This window comes from Giraffa tippelskirchi, chromosome 2, assembly GCF_054371585.1.
Source record: "Giraffa tippelskirchi isolate mGirTip1 chromosome 2, T2T-mGirTip1v1.2.pri, whole genome shotgun sequence".
Classification (NCBI taxonomy): Eukaryota; Metazoa; Chordata; class Mammalia; order Artiodactyla; family Giraffidae; genus Giraffa; species Giraffa tippelskirchi.
The window spans coordinates 80,859,186-80,876,189 of NC_137276.1; the positions used below are offsets into that span (position 1 = coordinate 80,859,186).

General features: G+C 36.6%; 1 protein-coding gene across 3 annotated transcripts in view; it reads left to right on the plus strand.

Annotated features, from left to right (window-relative positions):
• Positions 1 to 17,004, plus strand: part of ZP4 (zona pellucida glycoprotein 4) — a 200,154-nt gene that overhangs the window by 3,015 nt on the left and 180,135 nt on the right. For all 3 annotated transcript variants that reach the window (XM_081573905.1, XM_081573907.1, XM_081573906.1), the window contains exon 2: positions 7,043 to 7,133. The gene's annotated coding sequence lies outside the window, so the exon portion shown is untranslated. The remainder of the gene's footprint in view (positions 1 to 7,042; positions 7,134 to 17,004) is intronic.

The following is a 17,004-nucleotide window of genomic DNA, read 5'->3' on the forward strand; positions in this document are numbered from 1 at the left end:
TTAATGTATACTATCTAAAATGTGAATCCCCTAGATCAGAGATAAGCAGACTTTTTCCTAAAAGGTCAGCGAGTAACAATTTTGGGCTTTGCAGGCCCTACTGTCTCTATCACAGCTATTCCATAGTAGCAGAAAAGCAGCCATAAAAACTGCGTAAATGAATGGAGATGGCTATGAGCTAATGAAAATTATTTACAGACACTGAAATTTAAATTTCTTACATTGTCACAAATATTAGTTTTTTTCAATGATTTAAAAATGCAAAACCATTTTTAAATAGTGGGCTGTACAAAAAGGTGGCAGGCTGGATTTTACCACTGGGATCAGTTCAGTTCAGTTGCTCAGTCGTGTCCAACTCTTTGCAACCCCATGAATCGCAGCACGCCAGGCCTCCCTGTCCATCACCAACTCTCGGAGTTTACCCAAACCCATGTCCATCGAGTTAGTGATGCCATCCAACCATCTCATCCTCTGTCATCCCCTTCTCCTCCTGCCCCCAATCCTTCCCAGCATCAGGGTCTTTTCAAATGAGTCAACTCTTCGCATGAGGTGGCCAAAGTATTGGAGTTTCAGCTTCAAGATCAGTCCTTCCAATGAACACCCAGGAATGATCTCCTTTAGGATGGACTGGTTGGATCTCCTAGCAGTCCAAGGGACTCTCAAGAGTCTTCTCCAACACCACAGTTCAAAACCCTGGCCTACATGTTTTTCAGTAGTATTCCTCCCCTGCCCCCCAATAGTATAATACTTTGATTAGACATAATTTATGATGAACTTCAAAATGGAAGACTAGGAATAAAATTCTCCTAAATTAAGTCTAAAATGACATTTTATCATTCTAAAGAAATGACATTTTATAATTTTTCTATCATTTCTTGAGAAAACAATTTTTAGTAATTTTTAATAACATGAAGTAAATTTGTCACATTCTCTGTTGGAATTTTTGGAAATAAGCATGAAGATAGCTTATATGTAAATAAGTTTTTGCCTTCATTCAAATTCTTTTGAAAAAAATTTAATTTCCCTCATTTCAATCTGCATGTCTGATTTAAATGCCTGATGATTCTGAGAATATTGATTGAGAGTAATTTAACTTTTTAAAACCTCTTAATTTTATACATAGCAGTATCTCATTAATATATAAACATTTATAAAAGTTTGAAAGTAAAAATCATGTGGCCTGAGCTTTGCCATTCACCTTTCTATATAAAAAGGACATTCAATATCTTCTTTTTCAGTTCCTCAACTTATATAGTTTGAAGAGTAGAGTTTGTGTGCTAGTTCATATTTAAAATTTTTTCAATTAAAAATTTTTTATTGAAATAGAGCTGATTTACAGTGTTGTGTTCATTTCAGGTTTACAGCAAAGTGATTTAGTTATATATATATATATATATTTTTTTTTTTCAGATTCTTTTCCATTATAGGTTATTACAAGACATTGAGTATGGTTCCCTGTGCTATACAGTAGGTCCTTGTTGGTTATCTATTTTACATGTATACTTTAGTCCCAAACTTCTAAGTAATCCCTCCCCCCATATTTGAAAACCTTAATTTAAATGATATTCTTTGCAATAAGCTATTTAAATGATCCCCCACCTAAAAGTTTAAGTTTATTCAAAATCAACTGTATTTGCACATATTTCTTAATTTTAAACCTTATTATCCCTTCAAATTTATTTTTGTGTGCCTATGCACTGATGCTCCCCTTTTCAGTGGTTAGGCCCACACCAGCACAAACAAACTAAATGCACACAAACTCCAGTTCACTTCAGTGATGTGAAAATCAGGTTATTAGGTAGGGGACATCCTAAATTTCCAGACACTGGTATTCCAACATTTCAGTATCTTCATATAACAAACAGGCAAACATACCCAGTTCTGAACATGTTTCTTTCCTTCTGCTACAGTAAAGCAGATCTCATTCCTTTCATTGAAGGCTAATCCTTCCACCTATACTTAGCATCTAACTCTTCTGCCTTCTCAAGGATTTCCAGTCAGTTCAGTTCAGTCACTCAGTTGTGTCTGACTCTTTGCGACCCCATGGACTGCAGTATGCCAGGCTTCCCTGTCCATCACCAGATCCCGGAGCTTACTCAAACTCATGTCTATCGAGTAGGTGATGCCATCCAACCATCCCATCCTCTTTCGTCCCCTTCTCCTCGCCCTTTCAATCTTTCCCAGCATCAGGGTCTTTTCAGATGAGTCAGTTCTTAGCATCAGGTGACCAAAGTATTGGAGTTTCAGCTTCAGCATCAGTCCTTCCAATGAATATTCAGGACTGATTTCCTTTAGGTTGGACTGGTTGGACTCTCAAGAGTCTTCTCCAACACCACAGTTCACAAGCGTCAATACTTCGGTGCTCAGCTTTCTTTATAGTCCAACTCTCGCATCCATACATGACTAGTGGAAAAACCATAGCATTGACTAGATGGAATTTGTTGGCAAAGTAATGTCTCTGCTTTTTAATGTGCTATCTAGGTTGGTCATAGCTTTTCTTCCAAGGAGCAAACATCTTTACCTTAGAGCTTATCTCATCACTTTTCTACATGTTCACAGTCAAAATTTCAATGGGTTCCCTCTAAGCAGAGGTCATATTTTTCTTGTTGTTTTGGACCTTGATTAGGGCAAAATTAGATTCATTATAGTCCCATTTCATGACTACTGTCATCATTAATCCATTTATGTACCTATTTTACTTAATTAGCTATTTACCAAGTTATTGTAAATAATGTTACATGCTTCTAAACCCTCCAACCAAAACACAATGCCAGGATCTTGACCTACATCTAGATATTTAGTTTTCTTATGTGATGTACCATCATTCTGAATTTTATGTTTGTCATTTCATTGTTTTGCCAAATACATAGTTCGAACATGTATATACATACATATATATGTATGTGTGTGTATATATATATACGTATGTATGTATATTATGTTTTAACTTCATAAAAAGGGTATCACTTTTTGTTCAGTCCTTTTGGACTCTATCTGCTAACTATAGTGGCACTAAGATTTTCTATATTTCACTGTAGCTTATTCATATTGACTATAATATTCCTTTGTGGGAATGTGGCATAGTTTATTCTTCTATTTTCCTATTTAAAAGAAATGAGTTATTTTCACTATTATGAAAGCAGTGTTTCTATGAATATTCTTACATGCATCTATTAATATTCAAGAGTTTCTCTTAGTTATGTATCTAGATGTTGCATAACTAAATCATAGCATATATGAGTGTTTGATTTTAGATGAAATGTTAAAAATGTTTTCATAGTTGTTGCATAGTGGTTTCAAACTTTTATTTACTTTATTACTAACAATGTATAGTGGATTCTGTGGACCCAGATCTCTCTTCTACTTTGTTGGAACAGAATTTCTCATTTTGCTGGTAGAATCATTATAAAATGCTATTTAATTGTGATCTTGATTTGCATTTTCCTGAAGACCAATAATGTTGAACTTCTGTCTATTCCTTTGGCAGTTTTTCTTTTGGGCTATTTGTGCTCATATATTTTTCTTGATACTAATCTAATTGTAAATATCTTTTTCCAGTTTTTAAGTTAGGTTTGAAATTTCTTTAATTTAAAAATTAATCTTTGATGAATAAATGTGATTAATCTTAGTATTTTAAGTTTAGTAATTTCTTTTATATAAAATTGTTTTCATTCATTGTTTAAGACACCACACATATATTGAACTCTAAAAATATTCACTTGTAATTTTTTTCAGTGTTCAAATATTTTTTTTTAGATTTAGTCCTAAAACCAAAAACTTCTAAAATATGGAGTTTATTGTTTTAAAATGATGTGAAGAAGGAATCCAACATTCATATTTTTACATATAAATTATTTTTCCAACTCAGTTTATGACTATCTTGTCATACCTTCTCATTTATCATATCCCCTCTGACCCATGTCTAATATCTGTACTTACATGGCTCAGTCAATTTCTGATTAGTTAACTACTTAATTTGTTTCTTGTACACAAAAACTACATTGTCATATTTGCCATTTCATAAAGAATCATAGTAACTGTTCTACCTCTACTTTTATTCATGTATGCTCCCATGCATGTGTATGTGCACGCACACACACATGCACAACACACACACAATTCTTAAACATTTTTTTTGGTATACAAATATCCTCTCCCTTTTGAAGCTCCCTCCCATATTCCTCCCTATCCCACACCTCTAGGTTGATACAGAGCCCCTGTTTGAGTTTCCTGAGCCATACAGCAAACTCCCATTGGCTATCTATTTTACATATGGTAATGTAAGTTTCCATGTTACTCTTTCCATACATCTCACCCTCTCCTTCCCTCTCCCCATGTCCATAAGTCTATTCTCTATGTCTGTTTCTCCATTGTTGCCCTGTAAGTAGCTTCTTCAGTACCATTTTTCTAGATTCTGTATATATGTGTTAGACTATGGTATTTATCTTTCTCTTTTTGACTCACTTGGACAGTTTAGAATTATCTCTTAAGTTTCCTAACATATCCTGTTGGAATTTGCATTGAGTCTAAAGAGTAAAGAGACGTGAGATTTTTGTAATATAATTCTTTTTATATATGAACACAGTTTGCCTGTTCATTCATTTAAGTCTTCTTCTGTATCATTCAATAAAGTTCTTATAATTTCCCCAGGAAAGTTCTTTAATATATTTTTGTTAGATTTATTCCTGATTATTTCAGTATTATCTGATAGTCTCATAAATGGCATACTCTCTTTATTGCATTTTCTATTTATTTACTTCTGATAAACAGAAGTGTTGCTATTTCTACATTAATTTTATACCCAGCTTATAATGCAAGCTTTCTTATTGTCTTAAATAGCTTACCTATGTATTCTTTGGGATTTTCACTGTAAACTTAAATATAGACACAGTTCATTAATTTTGGCTGTCTTCATTAGTTATAGCTTTAACTTTTTAGGTTCATACCATTTTATAGCCCTCCCCAACTTTGATACATATTGGTTTTCATAGTCTTTCAATTCCAAATATTATTTAAATTTTTATTTTGATTTATTCTTAAACCTATGCATAGTTAGGAGGCTTTCTCTTGTTTTCAAATGTTCTGGAATGTCTTTTTCTAGTTTGCTTTTTATTATTTAATTCTAAAGTAATTATTTTGTTATCCAAGATCTTAGTCTGTATTAAATCTACTTTTTAACATATTCAGGGTTTTTAAAATTTCCTAATACCTAAACAATTCTATAAATGCCCTGTATGTGCTTCTTTCATTGTTGAACTCTTTTATGTTATTTTAGTTCAATTTTAAACACATGATCCATCTGCAGGATTCAAATCTGTAATCCTTCAGGCTTTAAAAAAAAAATGATTGTGCCCCTCCCGTGTCTTTGTTTACTTATTTTACCCCTGGAGAAGGAGTGTATCTGTGGGATAGAGAGTAATTTACTCTGCCTTTTGACAACCTGAATCTCTGCAGCAAAGGGACCAGCAATTTAAATAACCTTAAGCATATGAAAAGAGATAAGAGAATTTGAAAGGAGAATGCTGCTGCTACTGCTGCTAAGTTGCTTCAGTCATGTGGACTATGTAAAACCCCATAGACGGCAGCCCACCAGGCTCCCCCATCCCTGGGATTCTCCAGGCAAGAATATTGGAGTGGGTTGCCATTTCCTTCTCCAAAGAGAACAGAGCAGCCTAATTACTCTCCTAAGCATTTTGCAAAGCGTAAAATTGGACCCATGCTTAATGGATAGAGAACAGATAAGCCCAATGATGGCCCTGAACCTATGTACAGACCTAAGAATAGATGAAGTCGTATCTACCTAAGAACTATAGTCAATTACTATCTTCCTAAAAACAACTATTAAGTCTGATTTTCACCCATCTCCTAGGACACCATAATACAATTCAGATTTTTTACTTCAAGAGGACTAGGTGGGACCCTAGATTCTACATTTCTAACAAACTCCCAAATGATGGTCATACTGCTGGTCCTAGACAGCACTTCAAGTAGCTGGGCTAGATTAAAATTACCCCGTTTAGAGGAGAGAATAAGAAAACAACTGCCCCAAAACTATTATTGCCACTGGTTTTCTGGTTTTTGTTTTTTTTTTTCATTTTCTCTCAATATGAAAATGAGGGCTTCAGCCCTGTGTTGACTTTACATACTCTCATGAATATCTGGAGCAGAGTTCTTGCTCCTAGCAAATGTGGAAGCCAGGAAAGCAGGGTCAGAGGAAAAACAAAAGCTTTCAGCAGTTCTCCTATCTTACACAACCACTGCTGTGCTGGATTGACTCCTGCCACTAGTCTGCAAAGAAAATCTGCTCCCCCTGCCCCCCATACATTTTCTAGTTCCTCAGGGTAAATCTTGCTGGGAGGAAACAGCAGGCACACAAATTCAGCACCTTGGTCAGGGCCCACTGGCTCAACAGACTTCTCAACTACGGTAAACACTGGCAAAGGATTAAACTCCCTGCAACCCTCCAGCTATGACTTGCTTCCCTCAACCCTTCTACAGTTGCTCTTTACAAGAGGTTCTATATTACTTGGCTGTATTTTTTCCTCACCTCTTATTCAGCTTTTAACCCTTCTAAATTGGTTTTTAGTGTGTTAGTCACTCAGTCGTGTCCTACTCTGTGCGACTGCATAGACGGCAGCCCACCAGGCTCCTCCGTCCCTGGGATTCTCCAGGCAAGAACACTGGAGTGGGTTGCCATTTCCTTCTCCAATGCATGCATGCATGCTAAGTTGTTTCAGTCGTGTCTGACTCTGTGCTACCCTATGGACAGCAGCCCATCAGGTTCCTCCATCCACAAGATTCTCTAGGCAACAATACTGGAGTAGGTTGCCATTTCCTTCTCCATTTCACCTGGCTACTTAAGTTTAAAGATGTTTCATGTTATAAATTCTACATAGCTAAGCAAACACTGTTCATTTTATAAGAGAGCTGGTTTTAAATTGAGAAGTCAAGGTAATGGCCAAAAGCAGTTTCTGACTTCTGGAATTATAAAATCAGCTAGCTAATGGCATACTTTTCAGCTGATTTTTTTTTTTTTTTCTAGCTGGGACATCTGCTATCATTTGAGAACTGTCCAATATGAATATCTGAAGCAGATGGGAACAGCATGGAAGATGTCAAATTGGCTTGTGGTTGTAAGTAATATTTGCTTCTTTTCGATAAGTCTTTATTTTGAACACTGTTGCTATTTACTCTGAGTTTTAGCCTTAGGCAGTGGTCACCAATCACAGGTAAAAGTAAGCTTGGCAGCCCACAAGAGGAACTACCTTCCACTGAGCAGAGTCTCCAGGACACTACTTAATGTTGCTTTGATGCTCCCATGTTGTTTGATTAAACATTTGGTGAGATCTCAGGGTTGCCAGCTGGACATGATTTGACACCCTTATTAATCTTGAGAAATGTTCCACGTTCATCCAATTAGAAAAGTTTTGGAAAAGCCCTTGTGCCATGTGTCTCTGATGCCTCCAGCAGATAATGCCAGCTGGCAGTTTTCTTTTCATTAACTGAACTAAATCTTTCAGGATAACTTCACAGTTTGTTGTAAATTCATGGGTAAAGATGGTCAATGGAAAGTGAATATTACCTATTACAGCACTTAAAAAATATTGGAAATCTTTAGACATCTCCAGATTCTCTCAAGCTGCAATATTATATCTCTTCTCCTGTGATTGCTTTCCCTACGAAACCTGGCCATGAGTCTCAATTCCTTGCATCTAGCTTGCTGGTAGAAGTACTTGACTTTGCCAATGTCATGGTCATCAGCTGGGATCTATGGCAGGTGAATAAAAGAGCTTCGGTATTTTAGCAGTGGCGCTATGTTTTTTTGCCTGAAATATATGAAAAGAATCTGACCTTGCACAGATAGGTAACTGGAAGGAGGGGGAGTTTTTTTTTTTATCTGTAAATGGCCTTTTACAGATAATTGTGGTTCTTCTTCTTTAATTCTACATAAAAATTCTATAAGTGGCAGGTTTAAAGGTTTGTTGCAATGACAAATCTGAACTTCTACTAATAAACTTTTCATAGTTATGTTAAAATCATTGATCTGTCTTATGCTATGAATAGATCTCTTACCCATGAAAAATTTTTTAAAATTATATGCTGGCTGTTTGGAAAATAATGGCTTACTTGTGTTATGCAAATCTTCTAAATGTTGCCACATTTCCTTATTCAGCAACAAAAACTACATTTGCTAATATCACCAATAATCTCATCAAAAAGTCTGATGATACTGCATCAGTAGCATGTAGTCAATATTAAAGTATGACTCAAGGATCAAAATATAATAAAATTAGTAATTTTTGCTGCTTCATCAAGGACATTGTTACATGAAACCAGCTAACTAGTTTGTTTGTTTGTTTGTTTTTTCTTTTTGTCCTGCAAGTGTACGGAGGAAAAAATACAATGGCTCCTCTAGGGCCATTGTCCTAATTTGTGCTTAGGTACCAGCAGTCTTCACCACCACTATTTTTGAACCATCAATGTAAATTCAACACCATAAAAAGAACAAATAATGCCTAGTTTTGATCTTAAAGACCCCCTGAGAGCAATTCCTATTCTTTAGGAATTGTTTTTCTACATAAAATTATTAAATAGGAAACATAGAAGAAAAATAAAATTTATTGAGCAGTCACTATAAATTAGGGACTCAAGAACAATAGTCAGAATTCATTTGGTTAAAAATGATTAAAAAATGAAAACAATTAACCACACAAAAATAAAACTAACAAATTAGCTGAGCCAAAAGAGACTATATTGGCTTACATAAACATGTTGAGGTCAGATGAGGGTATTTCCAGGAACTCATGAACATGAGTTTGAACAAACTCTGGGAGATAGTGAAGGATGTGGAAACCTGGCATGCTTCAGTCCATGGGATCACAAAGAGTCAGACGTGACTTAGTGACTAGACAACAACAGGAACTCAAGAATAATTGAAAGTGGAGAAACACACAGCATCTCCAACTCTCGTCTTAACCTTGTGGAAAAGGCTTTATTTTCTGAGCAACTCTTGCCATGAAATTGGGCCCTTGGCTGCTGGCAACTATGGCTTCATCTTTCTAACTCTCTCATCAGATATGAAATGACTTTTTCCCATTATTAGTTCTAGTATGAAAAAGTACATCAAAGACCAATTCATTGTTGGGAATGTGCCATCTGTGGCTAGGATGGCAGGGTAGAGTTAGAATGGAGAATGGCTTCTGTGATTGGAGGGGCACACTGGAATCATCTGTTTGGACTAAGGAAAGGAATAGTTCCCAAGAAATAATGTGGGGGTGGTTTTTTGGAGAAAAGAGATGTTATTGGAAAATTAAATAACTATAACAGAAGTAGATAGATTGATTGATTGATAGATAGATATGGATTATAAGCCAGAGTGAGTCTGCTGAATTTTGCAAATGAGGAACCTAATTGTTAGAATTTTAAGTAACTCCCAGCATCACAAAACTGTTAACTAAGGGAGGTGCTTTTGAATACCTGCTTCCAAATATCCTCACTTTGTTGTGCTGCTTCTCAGTGAGGGTATGAATTATTCAAACTATCCATAAAGCTAAGAAAAATATGACTTTTTTCAACAGATCTTACTTGCTACTGCTTTCTTAGCCTGATATTAATATTTTAAACGTATTAGTGATTTGATGGTGGAAATGGTGAATTTATATTAAATGCATATTGGATGTATGGTGTGAACTTTCTGTGATAGCTTATCCATAAAGAGTTGTTGTAATATCATCTGGTGCCATAGTAATAACCTAATAGTTTTTGGCTATTTACAATGTACAGAAGTCCAAATTTACCACTTTGGACATATAATGATGATTTAATCTTTTCATCAGCCCCGTTAACCAGATTACAATATTCAGTTCAGTTCTAACTCAGTTGTGTCCAACTCTTTGCGACCTCATGAACCACAGCACACCAGGCCTCCCTGTCCATCACCAAATCCTGGAGTCCACCCAAACCCATGTCCGTCAAGTCGGCGATGCCATCTAACCATCTCATCCTCTGTCGTCCCTTCTTCCTCCTGCCCTCAATCTTTCCCAGCATCAGGGTCTTTTCAAATGAGTCAGCTCTTCCCAACAGGTGGCCAAAGTATTGGACTTTCAGCTTCAATATCAGTCCTTCCAATGAACACCCAGGACTGATCTCCTTTAGGATGGACTGGTTGGATCTCCTTGCAGTCCAAGAGACTCTCAAGAGTCTTCTCCAACACCACAGTTCAAAAGCATCAGTATTTTGGTGCTCAGCTTTCTTTATAGTCCAGCTCTCACATCCATACCTGACAACTGGAAACATCATATCCTTGACTGCATGGACCTTTGTTGCAAAGTAATGTCTCTGCTTTTTAATATGCTATCTAGGTTGGTCATAACTTTCCTTCCAAGGAGTAAGCGTCTTTTAATTTCATTGCTGCAGTCACCATCAGCAGTGATTCTGGAGCCCAGAAAAATAGTCAGCCACTGTTTCCACTGTTTCCCCATCTATTTGCCATGAAGTGATGGGACTGGATGCCATGATCTTAGTTTTCTGAATATTGAGCTTTAAGCCAACTTTTTCACTCTCCTCTTTCACTTTCATCAAGAGGCTCTTTAGTTCTTCTTCACTTTCTGCCATAAGGGTGGTGTCATCTGCATATCTGAGGCTATTGATATTTCTCCCGGCCATCTTGATTCCAGCTTGTGCTTCTTCCAGCCCAGAGTTTCTCATGATGTACTTGGCATATAAGTTAAATAAGCACAGTGAAAATATACTGGTTCCTTATTTGGAACCAGTCTGTTGTTCCATGTCCAGTTCTAACTGTTGCTTCCTGACCTGCATACAGGTTTCTCAAGAGGCAGGTCAGGTGGTCTGGTATTCCCATCTCTTGAAAAATTTTTCAGTTTATGGTGATCCACAGAGTCAAAGGCTTTGGCATAGTCAATAAAGCAGAAATAGATGGATTTCTGGAATTCTCTTGCTTTTTCAATGATCCAGTGGATGTTAGCAATTTGATCTCTGGTTCGTCTGCCTTTTCTAAAACCAGCTTGAACATCTGGAAGTTCACGGTTCATGTATTGCTGAAGCCTGGCTTGGAGAATTTTAAGCATTACTTTACTAGCGTGTGAGATGATTGCAATTGTGCAGTAGTTTGAGCATTCTTTGGCACTGCCTTTCTTTGGGATTGGAATGAAAACTGACCTTTTCCAGTCCTATGGCCACTGCTAAGATTTCCATATTTGCTGGCATATTGACTGCAGCACTTTCACAGTGTCATCTTTCAGGATTTGAAATAACTCAACTGGAATTCCATCACCTCCACTAGTTTTATTCGTAGTGATCCTTCTAAGGCCCACTTGACTTCACGTTCTAGGATGTCTGGCTCTAGGTGAATGATCACACCATCGTGATTTTCTGGGTCGTGAAGATCTTTTTTGTATAGTTGTTCTGTGTATTCTTGCCACCTCTCCTTAATACCTTCTGCTTCTGTTAGGTCCCTACCATTTCTGTCCTTTATTGAACCTGTCTTTGCATGAAATGTTCCCTTGGTATCTCTAATTTTCTTGAAGAGATCTCTAGTCTTTCCCTTTCTATTGATTTCCCCTTTTTCTTTGCATTGATCACTGAGGAAGGCTTTCTTATCTCTCCTTGCTATTCTTTGGAATTCTGCATTCAAATGGATATATCTTTCCTTTTCTCAGTTGCTTTTCGCTTCCCTTCTTTTCACAGCTATTTGTAAGGCCTCCTCGGACAGCCATTTTGCTTTTTTGCGTTTCTTTTTCTTGGGGATGGTCTTGATTCCTGTCTCCTGTACAATGTCATGAACCTCTGTCCATAGTTCATCAGGCACTCTGTCTATCAGGTCTAGTCCCTTAAAACTATTTCTCACTTCCACTGTATAGTCATAAGGGATTTGATTTAGGTCATACCTGAAAGGTCTAGTGGTTTTTTCCACTTTCTTCAATTTCAGTCTGAATTTTGCAATAAGGAGTTCATGATCCGAGCCACAGTCTGCTCCAAGTCTTTCCATCCTTTCATAGATGACGAAACTGACTTCTGTGAGGTTATATACCGCCCCCTACCACCACATCACATACCCACACACATTGTTATTCTGATAGGCTAGATTTTTCGGAATGAACAAACAAACCAAAAAGCTTGGTAGCTTGAAAAAATACAGTTTTATTTCTTGTTCCCACTTCCAGTTTATTTTTGGTGAAAGGTGTGGTGCACTGTTTATTATAGCCCCTCAGGAACTCAATCTGAAGAGACAGTGAACACCTGAGAAGGAGAGAGAGCTTTCTGCAGTATTACACTGGTAATTCAGTGCTCCAGCACTTAAATATACAACTCCAGCCAGAATTAGTTACATGACGCTCTCCCAGTCCCAATAGATATGGAAAAGCAAACCTAAGACAAGTCTGAAAGAACAAACATTAAAAGTATTAAATATCTCTTCCCATTGGCCTGAAATTTTGGTGTCTGGAATCTCAGTGTTCATTTCTTTAACCAAAAGCATTCCTGTTCCTTAAGTATAAATTGCCATGAGAGAATAACACACTCATCTGTAATCTTAATTAACAATTAGGTTTAAATTACATGATAATCTATGATATGCTTTGCATATGTATGAGAATTATGTTCATGATATGAAATGATGACAGGTCTGGCATGCAGTGTCCCATGAGCCACATGCAAGACCTTTGGGTTAGATAATAGAAATGTGGAATGAAAATATAAATGGCATGTGGATTGATACCAAGAGCAGACTGTTCATTTTGCAATTGCATAGCAAAGCTTACAAGTACTTTTACCACTGAAGTACTTTTGAGCAATCTTCCCAATTCTTCCCTAACTTAACCCTTAAGGTAAATTCTCAATAGATCTTTTGTGCTCCAGCATCTACCTGTCTGGTACCTCTGCGGACTTGGTCACCCTACTCCTGCCCCGAATAGTTGCTCCCTCCAAGGATTAGTGGCACATTTAATATTTTCTCTTTAGATCCTTTCATCTCTCTTTCTTGCTAATCATCAAAAAGAAACAAAAGTGTGAGACTGGGAAAGACCCAAAGCATGAGAAAACTTAGTGAGCTCTTCGAAGCCGTTATGTTTATTTATTTATTTTATTTATTTATTTTAGTTGGGGGCTAATTACTTTACAATATTGTAGTGGTTTTTGCCATACATTGACATGAATCAGCCATGGGTTTACATGTGGTCCCCATCCTAAACCCCCTCCCACCTCCCTCCCCATCCCATCCCTCTGGGTCATCCCATTGCCCCAGCCCTGAGCATTTGTCTCATGCATAAAACCTGGAATGGTGTTCTGTTTCACATATGATAATATACATGTTTCAGTGCTATTCTCTCAGAACGTCCCACCCTCACCTTCTCCCTCAGAGTCCATAAGACTGTTCTATGCATCTGTGTCTCTTATTCTGTCTTGCATATAGGGTTATCACTACCATCTTTCAAATTTCATATATATGCATTAGTATACTGTATTGGTGTTTTTCTTTCTGGCTTACTTCACTCTGTATAATGGGCTCCAGTTTGATCTATCTCAATAGAACCGATTCAAATGTATTCTTTTTAATGGCTGAGTAATATTCCATTGTGTATATGTACCACAGCCTCCTTATCCATTCGTCTAATGATGAACATCTAGGTTGCTTCCATGTCCTGGTTATTATAAACAGTGCTGCAATGAACATTGGGGTACACGTGTCTCTTTCAATTCTGGTTTCCTCGGTGTGTATGCTTAGCAGTGGGATTGCTGGGTCATATGGCAATTCTATTCCCAGTGTTTTAAGGAATCTCCACACTGTTCTCTATAGTGGCTGTACTAGTTTGCATTCCCACCAACAGTGTAAGAGGGTTCCCTTTTCTCCACACCCTCTCCAGCATTTATTGCTTGTAGACTTTTGGATAGCAGCCATTCTGACTGGTGTGAAATGATACCTCATTGTGGTTTTGATTTGCATTTCTCTAATAATGAGTGATGTTGAGAATCTTTTCATGTGTTTGTTAGCCATCTGTATGTCTTCTTTGGAGAAATGTCTGTTAGTTCTTTGGCCCATTTTTTTATTGGGTCGTTTATTTTTCTGGAATTGAGCTGCAGGAGTTGCTTATATATTTTTGAGATTAATTGTTTGTCCGTTGCTTCGTTTGCTATTATTTTCTCCCATTCTGAAGGCTGTCTTTTCACCTTGTTTAGAGTTTCCTTTGTTGTGCAAAAGCTTTTAATTTTAATTAGGTACCATTTGTTTATTTTTGCTTTTATTTCCAATATTCTCGAAGGTGGGTCATAGAGGATCCTGCTGTGATTTATGTTGGAGAGTGTTTTGCCTATGTTTTCCTCTAGGAGTTTTATAGTTTCTTGTCTTACATTTAGATCTTTAATCCATTTTGAGTTTATTTTTGTGTATGGTGTTCGAAAGTGTTCTAGTTTCATTCTTTTACAAGTGGTTGACCAGTTTTCCCAGCACCACTTGTTAAAGAGATTGTCTTTTCTCCATTGTATATTCTTGCCTCCTTTGTTGAAGATAAGGTGTCCATAAGTGCGCGGGTTTATCTCTGGGCTTTCTATTTTGTTCCATTGATCTATATTTCTGTCCTTGTGCCAGTACCATACTGTGTTGATGACTGGGGCTTTGTAGTAGAGCCTGAAGTCAGGCGGGTTGATTCCTCCAGTTCCATTCTTCTTTCTCAAGATTGCTTTAACTGTTCGAGGTTTTTTATATTTCCATACAAATTGTGAAATTATTTGTTCCAGTTCTGTGAAAAATACCATTGGTAGCTTGATAGGGATTGCATTGAATCTATAGATGCTTTGGGTAGTATACTCATTTTCACTATATTAATTCTTCCAATCCATGAACACGGTATATTTCTCCATCTGTTTGTGTCTTCTTTGATTTCTTTCATCAGTGTTTTATAGTTTTCTATATATAAGTCTTTTGTTTCTTGAGGTAGATATATTTCTAAGTATTTTATTTTCTTTGCAATGGTGAATGGTATTGCTTCCTTAATTTCTCTTTCTGTTTTCTCATTGTTAGTGTATAGAAATGCAAGGGATTTCTGTGCATTAATTTTATATCCTGCAACTTTACTATATTCATTGATTAGCTCTAGTAATTTTCTGGTAGAATCTTTAGGGTTTTCTATGTAGAGGATCATGTCATCTGCAAACAGGGAGATGACATGTACTTCTTCTTTTCCTATCTGGATTCCTTTTATTTCTTTTATTCCTTTTATTTCTTTTTCCGCTCTGATTGCTGTGGCCAAAACTTCCAAAACTATGTTGAATAGTAGTGGTGAGAGTGGGCACCCTTGCCTCGTTCCTGACATTAGGGGAAATGCTTCCAATTTTTCACCATTGAGGATAATGTTTGCTGTGGGTTTGTCATATATAGCTTTTATTATGTTGAGGTATGTTCCTTCTATGCCTGCTTTCTGGAGGGTTTTTATCATAAATGGATGTTGAATTTTGTCAAAGGCTTTCTCTGCATCTGTTGAGGTAATCATATGGTTTTTGTCTTTCAATTTGTTAATGTGGTGTATTACATTGATTGATTTGTGGATATTAAAGAATCCTTGCATTCCTGGGATAAAGCCCACTTGGTCATGATGTATGATCTTTTTAATATGTTGTTGGATTCTGTTTGCTAGAATTTTATTAAGGATTTTTGCATCTATGATCATCAGTGATATTGGCCTGCAGTTTTCTTTTTTTGTGGCATCTTTGTCTGGTTTTGCAATTAGGGTGCTAGTGGCCTCATAGAATGAGTTTGGAAGTTTGCCTTCTTCTGCAATTTTCTGGAAGAGTTTGAATAAGATAGGTGTTAGCTCTTCTCTAAATTTTTGGTAGAATTCATCTGTGAAGCCATCTGGTCCTGGGCTTTTGTTTGCTGGAAGATTTCTGATTACAGTTTCGATTTGTGTGCTTGTGATGAGTCTGTTAAGATCTTCTATTTCTTCCTGGTTCAGTTTTGGAAAGATACTTTTCTAAGAATTTGTCCATTTCTTCCAAGTTGTCCATTTTATTGACATATAGCTGTTGGTAGTAGTCTCTTATGATCCTTTGTATTTCTGTGTAGTCTGTTGTGATCTCTCCATTTTCATTTCTAATTTTGCTGATTTGATTCTTCTTCTTTTGTTTCTTGTTAAGTCTGTCTAATGGTTTGTCAATTTTGTTTATCTTCTTGAAAAACCAGCTTTTAGTTTTGTTGATTTTTGCTATGGTCTTTTTTGTTTCTTTTGCGTTTATTTCTGCCCTAATTTTAAAGATTTCTTTCCTTCTACTAACCCTGGGGTTCTTCATTTCTTCCTTCTCTAGTTGCTTTAGGTGTAGAGTTAGGTTATTTATTTGATTTTTTTTCTTGTTTCTTGAGGTACGCCTGTAGTGCTATGAACCTTCCCCTTAGCACTGCTTTTACAGTGTCCCATAGGTTTTGGGTTGTTGTGTTTTCATTTTCATTCATTTCTATGCATATTTTGATTTCTTCTGTGATTTGTTGGTTATTCAGCAGTGTGTTGTTTAACCTCCATATGTTGGAATTTTTCATAGTTTTTTTCCTGTAATTGAGGTCTAATCTTACTGCATTGTGGTCAGAGAAGATGATTGGAATGATTTCAGTTTTTTTGAATTTACCAAGGATAGATTTATGGCCTAGGATGTGATCTATCCTGGAGAAGTTTCCGTATGCACTTGAGAAAATGGTGAAATTGATTGTTTTTTGGTTTAGTGTCCTGTAAATGTCTATTAAATCTAGCTGGTCTATTGCATCATTTAAAGTTTGTGTTTCCTTGTTAATTTTCTGTTTAGTTGATCTATCCATAGGTGTGAGTGGGGTATTAAAGTCTCCCACTATTATTGTGTTATTGTTAATTTCCCCTTGCATACTTGTTAGCATTTGCCTACATATTGTGGTGCTCCTATGTTGGGTGCATATATATTTATAATTGTTATATCTTCTCTTGGATTGATCCTTTGATCATTACATGGTGTCCTTCTTTGTCTCTTTTC